An 8,909-nucleotide genomic window follows, 5' to 3' on the forward strand; every position below is an offset into this window, starting at 1 on the left:
GGGTTTTACTGTTTGTTCTTGTTAAATAATAAAATTACAGCTCATTTCAGGGTCTATATAGACTAAAATAGCATTTTTTAAAAACGTCTTTAAAATGATAGTGAGCAATAAGATAATGTCGGAATAAATACGATTTATGTAATAATACATAATAACAAAAACACCAACCAGCTGCAAGTTCTCGGTGATGGAAGGAAGAGAATCAAGAGTGGGATCAAAACACCAAAAAAAATATTGGAATGAAGAGAGAGAGAGGAAAAAGATGACTAGAACTGTACATTATTCTAATAACAATAATAATAATAATTGTATACCCAACGCAGTAGCCTACACAGCAGTGCGCTTTAACTTTAATGACGGCGATGTCAAGCGGACTTACAATAAACCCCAACATAAAATTCATTATTATTAATTAAACTATGACACGTAGGCCTTATTTGGGTGGTCCACTTTCTGCACGATATGGCTAAGGGTTAAACAACAACAACAACAACAACAACAACAATAACTACGATAATTAACAACCAAAAAAGACAAAACTATACCATTCACTACTCGTCAGAACTGCTTCTGTTCAGAAACAAAACTGAGCATAAACATCAACGTCAGAGGGCGACATTTACAAAAATGCGGGTCGATTGTTTATTAACCTTTTTTTTTTTTAGAGCGTGAAGCATCTTGTACGGTACTTGTAATTCAAATTGTAATGTTTGTAAGATCTTTGGTAAAATTGAGCGATCAAATTGGTCCCAATTCCTGTTACATTTATATTAATAAAATTATAATATTATTGTATTATATTAATTTATTTCCCAAGAAGCAACCAGAGAAAACTTTGCGTCAAACAATATACATAATAATATCAGGGACCTTATTTGTTTATAAGGAGTCAGTTGAACTTCTGTCAAGATAAAAACAGGGACTTCGTTCACCACATACTTTCTGGTCTCAGAAGTCAGTGAACATAAGCCAGTGATTTCAGCCCACTCATCAATGCAGCCCTTGGTCCCTGTTGGCATCTCTATCGTGGAAACTACAGCCATGCATTGACATAGTAAAGAACATGATTAAGATAATAAACCTCAGTGTAAGGCATCGATAGGTAGGAATGACTCGGATCTCAACAATTAATATTGTGGTAGGCAATCACTCAATTATTCACACCTCATCGGAATCGACATGGTGTTCATTGAAAACACTAGAACGTGTTCTTTTAAGACACTGGTTGATTACTAACCGCATAAAATACATCTTGCACCCCCCCCCCAAAAAAAAAGGTCAACAGACGTGTTGTGGGAACATCTGTGCTGATCTTAGCACCAACGTCAACTGACTTTTGTTATTGTTAGTGTTGTTAGCATATTTTTCTCTCCCGTCTGATGTCAGTTTTTACGAAGGACCGTTAGTTCTGCAGCTCGCTTGTTGTAAATGAACCCTCAATTATACAACTTAAACAAAGATTCTACGACAGAGTCTGTATTACTATTCCGTTCGACGGACAATATCGCTCTGAAACTTGTACCACAGTGCAGTTGTGTACATCAATGGCGTGTAAAGTTCCATATCTACAGCGACGTCACAGATTGGCGTAAGCAGGTTACGTTATTCGGAGCGGGAAATTGGATCCACAAACATGCTGACAGGGGACAGTTCTTGTTCACAACGTCCGTCTTGCTTCCAGCGATTTTGTGCGCATTGTTGTGTTCAATATGGCGCGTCGTGACAATCTGACGATATAACTAGGAACTAGGCCTATCAGCTGTTTCCCCCTGCTGCTGTAAGTTGTAAAATACGGGTGTCAATTCAAATGCGCAAGAGAAACCAAAACTCAAATCCCATAATTTAATCAATTAAAGGTTGCTGGTCAAATTGGATAAAATCACACTGAGCAGTGGAAAACGTGATATTTTTAAAAAATAATAATGTGAAATGAAACAAACAAAAGTTCAATAAATGATAGCAAATCAAGGCAAACCACCTTCTGCTCTCATGCCATTTAGTCAGAGCAGGATGTTTGGTATCTTTTCTCGCAATGGTAACAAGTTCGTTCATGTTTGGAGTAAGGCTCTGTATTGTAAAGATCCTTACGTTGGAATGCTTTGAGTTTGACACCTGTGCTGTAAAACATTTTTTTCTTCTTCTGTGGTCTTACATCAAACAAGAAAAATATTCAGGGCATTATCGAGGTCACTGTGTCCATCCCAGTTGCACTGCAGGCGTTTTATATGTTTAGGAGATTTCAAACTGTTGCCTAAATAGTTGTTTTTTTAAAGACGTCTACGCCAACATCCCAAGTGAAAATAAATAAAAAGGGGCGTTCTACTACACCAAAGTTATTTGTGAATCATCAGTTTCAAAAGTGTTCTTTCTGGTGAAAAGAGTGTTGTGTCTCTTCATATATCTTGACTTACTTGAAGAGGGATAGGCTAAGGGAAGAGGCGCATTCAAACAGAAACAATGGAAGCTTTCATTGCAGACAAATAAAAGAAAACATTTTACAAACATTCCTGATAAAACTGATCTCAGAAGATACAAACATATAAAACAATACCTCTATGTTGTTTGTCCTCGCATATTATGCAGCAAATAAAAACAGATATTGGTATTAAAAACATGTAAGAGTAACAAATTACTAAGCTTATTTTACACAACGTCAACAGTTTCTGATCGAATGTAACAGAACATGATGTCTAGTTGACAGGGATGAGATAGAGCTTTTGATGATAAAAATATTTATAATTAAATCATACAAAAAACTCAAAACAGCCCATGCGGGTTGCTGTTGGGTTGCTGTTGGGTTGCTGTTGGATTGCTGCTTGTTTTTTTAAAGCACTAAAGTGCTACAACTGCATTCTATTAAAGATAACAACACAGGCATAATTCCAAGCAAACAACCAAAAAAAAAAAGGAACTGACTACACAGCAACCCAATAAACAAAGTAAATAAAAGCAGATATTTTGATTAAAAAGCCATACGAAAATAACAACAGATTATCCCAACAAAACCAATTTACATAATATGTAATTATATTATATTGGAAAGAAAAATTCTCCTGGTCGCCATTGAACAATAAAATAAATATATGACAAGATCGCTCTTTTCTTTCGCCATCACTTCCTCATTACTTTTGCGTGAAAACTGATACAATATTTCTTTGGTGTCATGATTCATGGTCTGTAGAACACTGGAGTCAGCTCAGATCAACGCTTTCTGGGACTCGCAACGTTGCCCAAGATACATTTCAGCCCTTTTTTAAAAACAAGATGGAGCGGGTGGTTGGAGGAGGCCACTGGTGGTACTTCCTACTTCTTTACTTTCCCTCCGTTGTTTCCGTCTGTCTGCCCGTCTTACCCCCCCCCCCCCCCCAGCACTAAATGACCATTATTGTGTCGATGAGCTTCTCTTTACTCAAACAAACAAACGATTGAAAGATGGAATGTTGTATGCACACAGAGTTTACACAGCTGCACTTGGACATGTGGCAATGCGTAAAGACTCGCCATTAACTCTTTCTGCACCACGAACTACCACCACATAGTAAAGAAATTTTATTTCCAATAAAATCACTGATGTAATGGAGCATGGAGCAGAAAAATGTTAAAGTTAAAGGCATTTAGCTTAATCAACTTGATGTCTTTTTCTGATGCTCATGCCATTGTGCCCATTATTTTTTAAAAATCACTCGACTGTAACAACGCAAAACATTTTATTGGAACCTGGAATACCCAGTTTGAGCTAGAAAGGATAATATTAATTAATGAAGCCAAGAAAATCCCACTGAAAATTACTACACACTACAAAGCCAACCGCTAAGTCCCCTTTCCTTTAAAATAAAAGCAAGATAAGTTAAAAATCGTGCAACTTCTACCTTAAGCTAATTGGTATAGTTAATTTAAAAAAAATATTGACCTAAGCAGTCATTGTCCAAGAGAAAACAAGAATAGGAACAAGACCTTAGAAAAAAAATCGAGCATACTCGTAATGACTGAATCATTTCAGCCAAAAATCCAGTCAGTTGGAAGCACTAGAAACTACATAGAAAGCATTTGACATAGTAGATTTATATCAATTTCGACATTGGAAGCTATTATTTTTTCGACATTTATTGACATACATTCCCACACCGGAATGAGATAGCCGTATAGCTGTTCACTGAAGATTTTCCGTTCCTTTCTCCAGCCTGAGGAAAATACCAGCCCATGGCGCATTCTCGTCTTGTTGGGAGGAAAATGAGGAGTAACAAACTATAATATCAATAATAATAATCATTATCTGCTGCACTTGTCTACACAGGCCAATACGACACAGTAAAGCCGTGGTCCTGGAGGAACTAAAGAGATTTATCTCCGATACAAATTGCTATAACCTCAGGATTGCAAAGTTCTACCTGCTCAGTACCCAGTTTTGAGAAACGTGACGCACAAATTTTTGAGTTTCACAAATACGGTATGTCAAACTTTTTCGAATGCAACTCTTTTAACATCGTGATAACGACTCCAAATATTCTTACGATTTTGATAGAGCAAATGGAGTATTTTGCTTTCTGACCTCGTGGTTTTGTAACTGAAAACGCCGAAAAATATCAGACAGAACTTTTTTAATTCTGAGGTTGTGAAATGCCGAGGAGGTGAAATTTTTTAGTTCTAAGACCACGGAAAGCCTTGTGTAGGCCTAAGTCTTGATGTAACAACGACGAACTCGATGGCAACTATAACGAGCAAAATCTAATGACGTGTTGTGATGATGTCAAACCATATTATTATTATCATTATTATTATTATTATTATTATTATTATTATTATTATTATTATTATTTTATCGGACGAATTTTGTGGTATGAGGATACTCAGTGGAATGTTTGGTAAGATCGTGAGTAATAAAAGTAGCGCCGTAGAATAATTAAACAAACTGTCGTTCTTTGCGTCTTGTTCCCAGCAGTCGTTTGGGCCTGATTGACTCGGTGTCTGTCTCTCGAGTCTGTCCTCTCTCACAGTCAGTAGTCAGGCCCTCACATTTTGGTGTTCATGCCCTGGGGAAGAGAGGGGGAACAGTGAGTGAAAACATACACACAGACAAACACTAATAGAACCGAACAAACACATATACCCACACACAGACAGACAGACACACAGACACACACACACACACACACACACACACACACACACACACACACACACACACACACACATACACACTCACACATACATATATAATAAACTCGTTGCAATAGTGCGTACAGTGAAACACACACACACACACACACACACACACACACACACACACACACACACACACACACACACACACACACACACATACACACACTCTCACACACGTACACAAGCGCGCGCGCTCAAAGAGAGAGAGTGTGTGTGTGTGTGTGTGTACGTGTGTGCGCACGTGCGTGCGTGCGTTTGCTCGGGTCCGTGTGAGTGTGTGTGTTTGTGTGCGTGTGTGTGTGTTTGTGTGTGTGTGCGTGTGCGTGTGCGTGTGCGTGTGTGTGCGTGCGCGTGTGTGCGTGTGCGTGCGCGTGCGCGTGCGCGTGCGCGTGCGTGTGTTTGTATTGTATCAATACCACAAACAACATATTATATTGACAACACCAATACAATAAAACTGCTGAGTGCTGAGCTGATGGGGCACACACCAACTAACACAAGAATTAGGAGTCCAAAGAGTGGGCACCTCGGTGGTGTGTAAGGCTATTCTAGGGTTACGTCAAAATCACGATGATTTAATAATGTGACGATGAAAAGAAGAGAGGTGACATAAAAAAAGAAGTAATGTAATACAAATATAAATATAATATATTAACATAAATTCCATTTATTGATTGATTTATTAAGTGACATTAAAAAAGAAGTAATGTTATATAAATATAAATATATATTAACATAAATTCCATTTATTGATTGATTTATTAAAGAGACAATGTTTTCACGATACTGATAAAGGAAACGACGATACACCGATAGTACAAATCAAATCCAGACGTCTTATTTATTCATTTATTTATTCATATTTTTATTTATTTATTTATTTATTACTGCGTCAAAAAATGTTTACTTTTGCAGAATTCCTTTTGACATGATGTGAGCTCTATACTAGTCACGCCTTGATAATCGTTCTGTCCCGAGTCAGTTGTGCAGATACAGTTTAAAGAGACCAAAGACTTGAATAATTATAATATCCTAGACTGAGCACTGTCGTGGCCGCCACTCTTTGCTATACTATACATAATGTATAAAACCTTTTTTTTTTTTAAACTTCGCTACGCCAGTCTGAGCGTGTTCCATGGGTGCACAAAATGCAGAGCGAAACACAATCTCGTTACAAGTACTATACAGCCGAGTGTATGCAGCTGAGAAAAGACCGAGAGGGCCCCTTACTATCATCCAGCCTAGTTCAACCCCAACCATCATCCCCTGCCCCCTCTGCAACAGACATTTCCGAGCGAAGATCGACCTGATCAGCCATCTCCGCACACACCCCACCCCTCCAGTGATGTGGAGTCAAGGTCATCTTCGCCAGCGAAGGACGAACATCATCACTATACTGTCGAGTGTATGCACAAACAGCCTATTCCCGTTGCTTTTCATTTGGTTCCAAATTGAGTCAAATTGTGCACTCCTGATGAACCGGAATGACATCACAGTGCGCAGTCTTATATATATATATATATATATATATATATATATATATATATATATATATATATATATATATATATATATACATATAAAGAAAATACAACTCAGAGGCAGAGAAGGAATGGGGTCTTCTACATCTGTGTTGACATTGGCTTTGCCGAATACCCTGGGAGTCACACACCCACAGCAGTATCATAAATGATATATAAGACTCACCCCACCCCACCACCCCTCTTTTTCCCAATTTACTTGGAAAACAAACGGTTAAAAACAACCAAAAAACCCCATTCCGTACAAAAAAAACAAGAACCCCCCCCCACAAAACAACCAATGTTGAACAGAACCTTCAGGAACAAAAACGAAAAAAACCCAACAACAACAACAACAAAAAAACAAAAGCGAAGGTAAAGCAGAAAAACGGAATGAAAATGGAGAGGACATAAGCATGAACATAATATAATATTATAGATCTAGTAATATAACCCTTCACCGTTAACTTGCATTAAGCAAAAACGCATTCGTTATAAGCATTGCTATTATGAATAATATGTGCAAAGCAGGCGTTAAATCAAGCAATATGGAAGATTTAATGAGTGGAGTAGCCTACACAAATATACAGTTGTGACATTGTCAAAGTATATATTTCAACAGTGAACAGTTTGTAAATATAATATAAATCAAATTACTATCCCCTTATTCGTGTTTGACAAAATTACAAATGACTTTTTCTCATACCCACAAGACTCTGTTCTCGTAGATATTTAATAATTTTTCTTTCTCCCTTTCTTCTTTTCTTTCTTTTTTTTTCATTCTATCTATCTAGCTAAGATTAAGTTAAAAGAATCATATTATCTTACATTGTAACAACCAAGGACACCAATACTGAAGCATAATATTTTTTTTTCTTAAAAAAGATTGTTTAAAAATAATTTTGAATTTCCACCAAAGAGTGAACCAGATAAACACACACAACATATGCCTGGAAAAGGGAGACACTGTAGTTGCTGACAACATTCAAGAGAACTACATCAACAACATACTACAAACATCTTCCGTAGATGCGTGTCTTGTGTGCGATCCTTGGCGTTAGTCGAAATGGGATATCTGGCGAGCGAGGGAGAGCAACAAGTCAGTTTACAGTACAGTTCAAAGAAAGCTGTTCCCGCATCCCGTCCGGACATTATGGATTGGCTTGTTAGTGAGACAACTTCCTGGGCCTTCGGCATATTATTGTGGTAGGGTGGCCAGTTCCTTTCCACGCCGCCTTTACTTCCCCAACTCGAAGTCAGGTATCCATTACTGCTCGGTGGGCAGGAAGGGGCGAAAAAAGTCCGTGTCCGAAGCGAGGCTCGAACCCGGACTTTCCGCTCCACCACCGCACCCTCCACAGTACAGTTTACTACAGGATGTTAATATCTCTGAAAAAGTGATAATTCGCTGAGATTATATGCAAGGTTCGCTTCATCTGAACAGTTTTGTGCTTTCATGCCTAAAACAAAGTAAATAATTCACATTTTCGAGTATCCAAAGTGGTTGTGGTGCAAAAGTTAAATTCCCTTGTTTTGTCACCCCCCCCCCCAAAAAAAAAACAAAACAAAACAAAACAACCAGCGCGAGCTGGAATCCACCATGGCTATGAGATTTTCAGATTTTGTCGAGGACTCCTGTCTTTTTGCTGGGACGTATTCCACACAGTCTAGGCAGGCCCTTGAAGGGTGGGCAGAAACAGCCTGCCTCCAGAATGACTTATATTGTGTCAATGACGTACAGTTGATGTGTGTTCAGGATCATGAAAATTGCTACAAAGGAAAAAGTTTTTTTTCAAAGAAAGAGAGGAAATAAAAAGAAGAAACAAATTAAAAGAAAAGAAACACCGAATCCCAAAGCATCTGCGGTAGCCTGGTCCAAAGCAAACAAGCAAGAGAATATTAACATGAGAAGTTCGGATATGAGAAAACCTATATATTATAGTAATTGTAGCCTCTGCAGTGACTAGTCACTGCATAGATTATGGTTTCAAGAGATGTTAGGAAAGGATGGACATTTTAAAAAATGGAAAAGTTGGCTTAGAAAGTTTAGAAAGTAAGACCAGCAAATTTGTTTTCGAAAACATTATTCATTTTCCCTTTTAAAAAAAGGCGCAGATACAAGACATTGATTATAATTATAATTTATAAAGCTGCTTTTTTTTCGAAGATTCCCAAATTTTTATAGTATTACTTTCAGAAAACGTGACGGTGAGACAAAAGGTAGAC

The 8,909-nt window shown here is 37.7% G+C and overlaps 1 protein-coding gene across 1 annotated transcript in view; it reads right to left on the minus strand.

The window, feature by feature from the left end:
* Window positions 1-4,482: 4,482 nt before the first annotated feature.
* Window positions 4,483-8,909, minus strand: part of LOC101855516 (sulfate transporter) — a gene marked incomplete at its 5' end in the record, with an annotated part of 19,492 nt that continues 15,065 nt past the window's right edge. The window contains 1 exon segment of the mRNA XM_005106211.2: window positions 4,483-5,030.

The sequence above is a fragment of the Aplysia californica genome, unplaced genomic scaffold, assembly GCF_000002075.1.
Source record: "Aplysia californica isolate F4 #8 unplaced genomic scaffold, AplCal3.0 scaffold00519, whole genome shotgun sequence".
NCBI classification, from domain to species: domain Eukaryota; kingdom Metazoa; phylum Mollusca; class Gastropoda; order Aplysiida; family Aplysiidae; genus Aplysia; species Aplysia californica.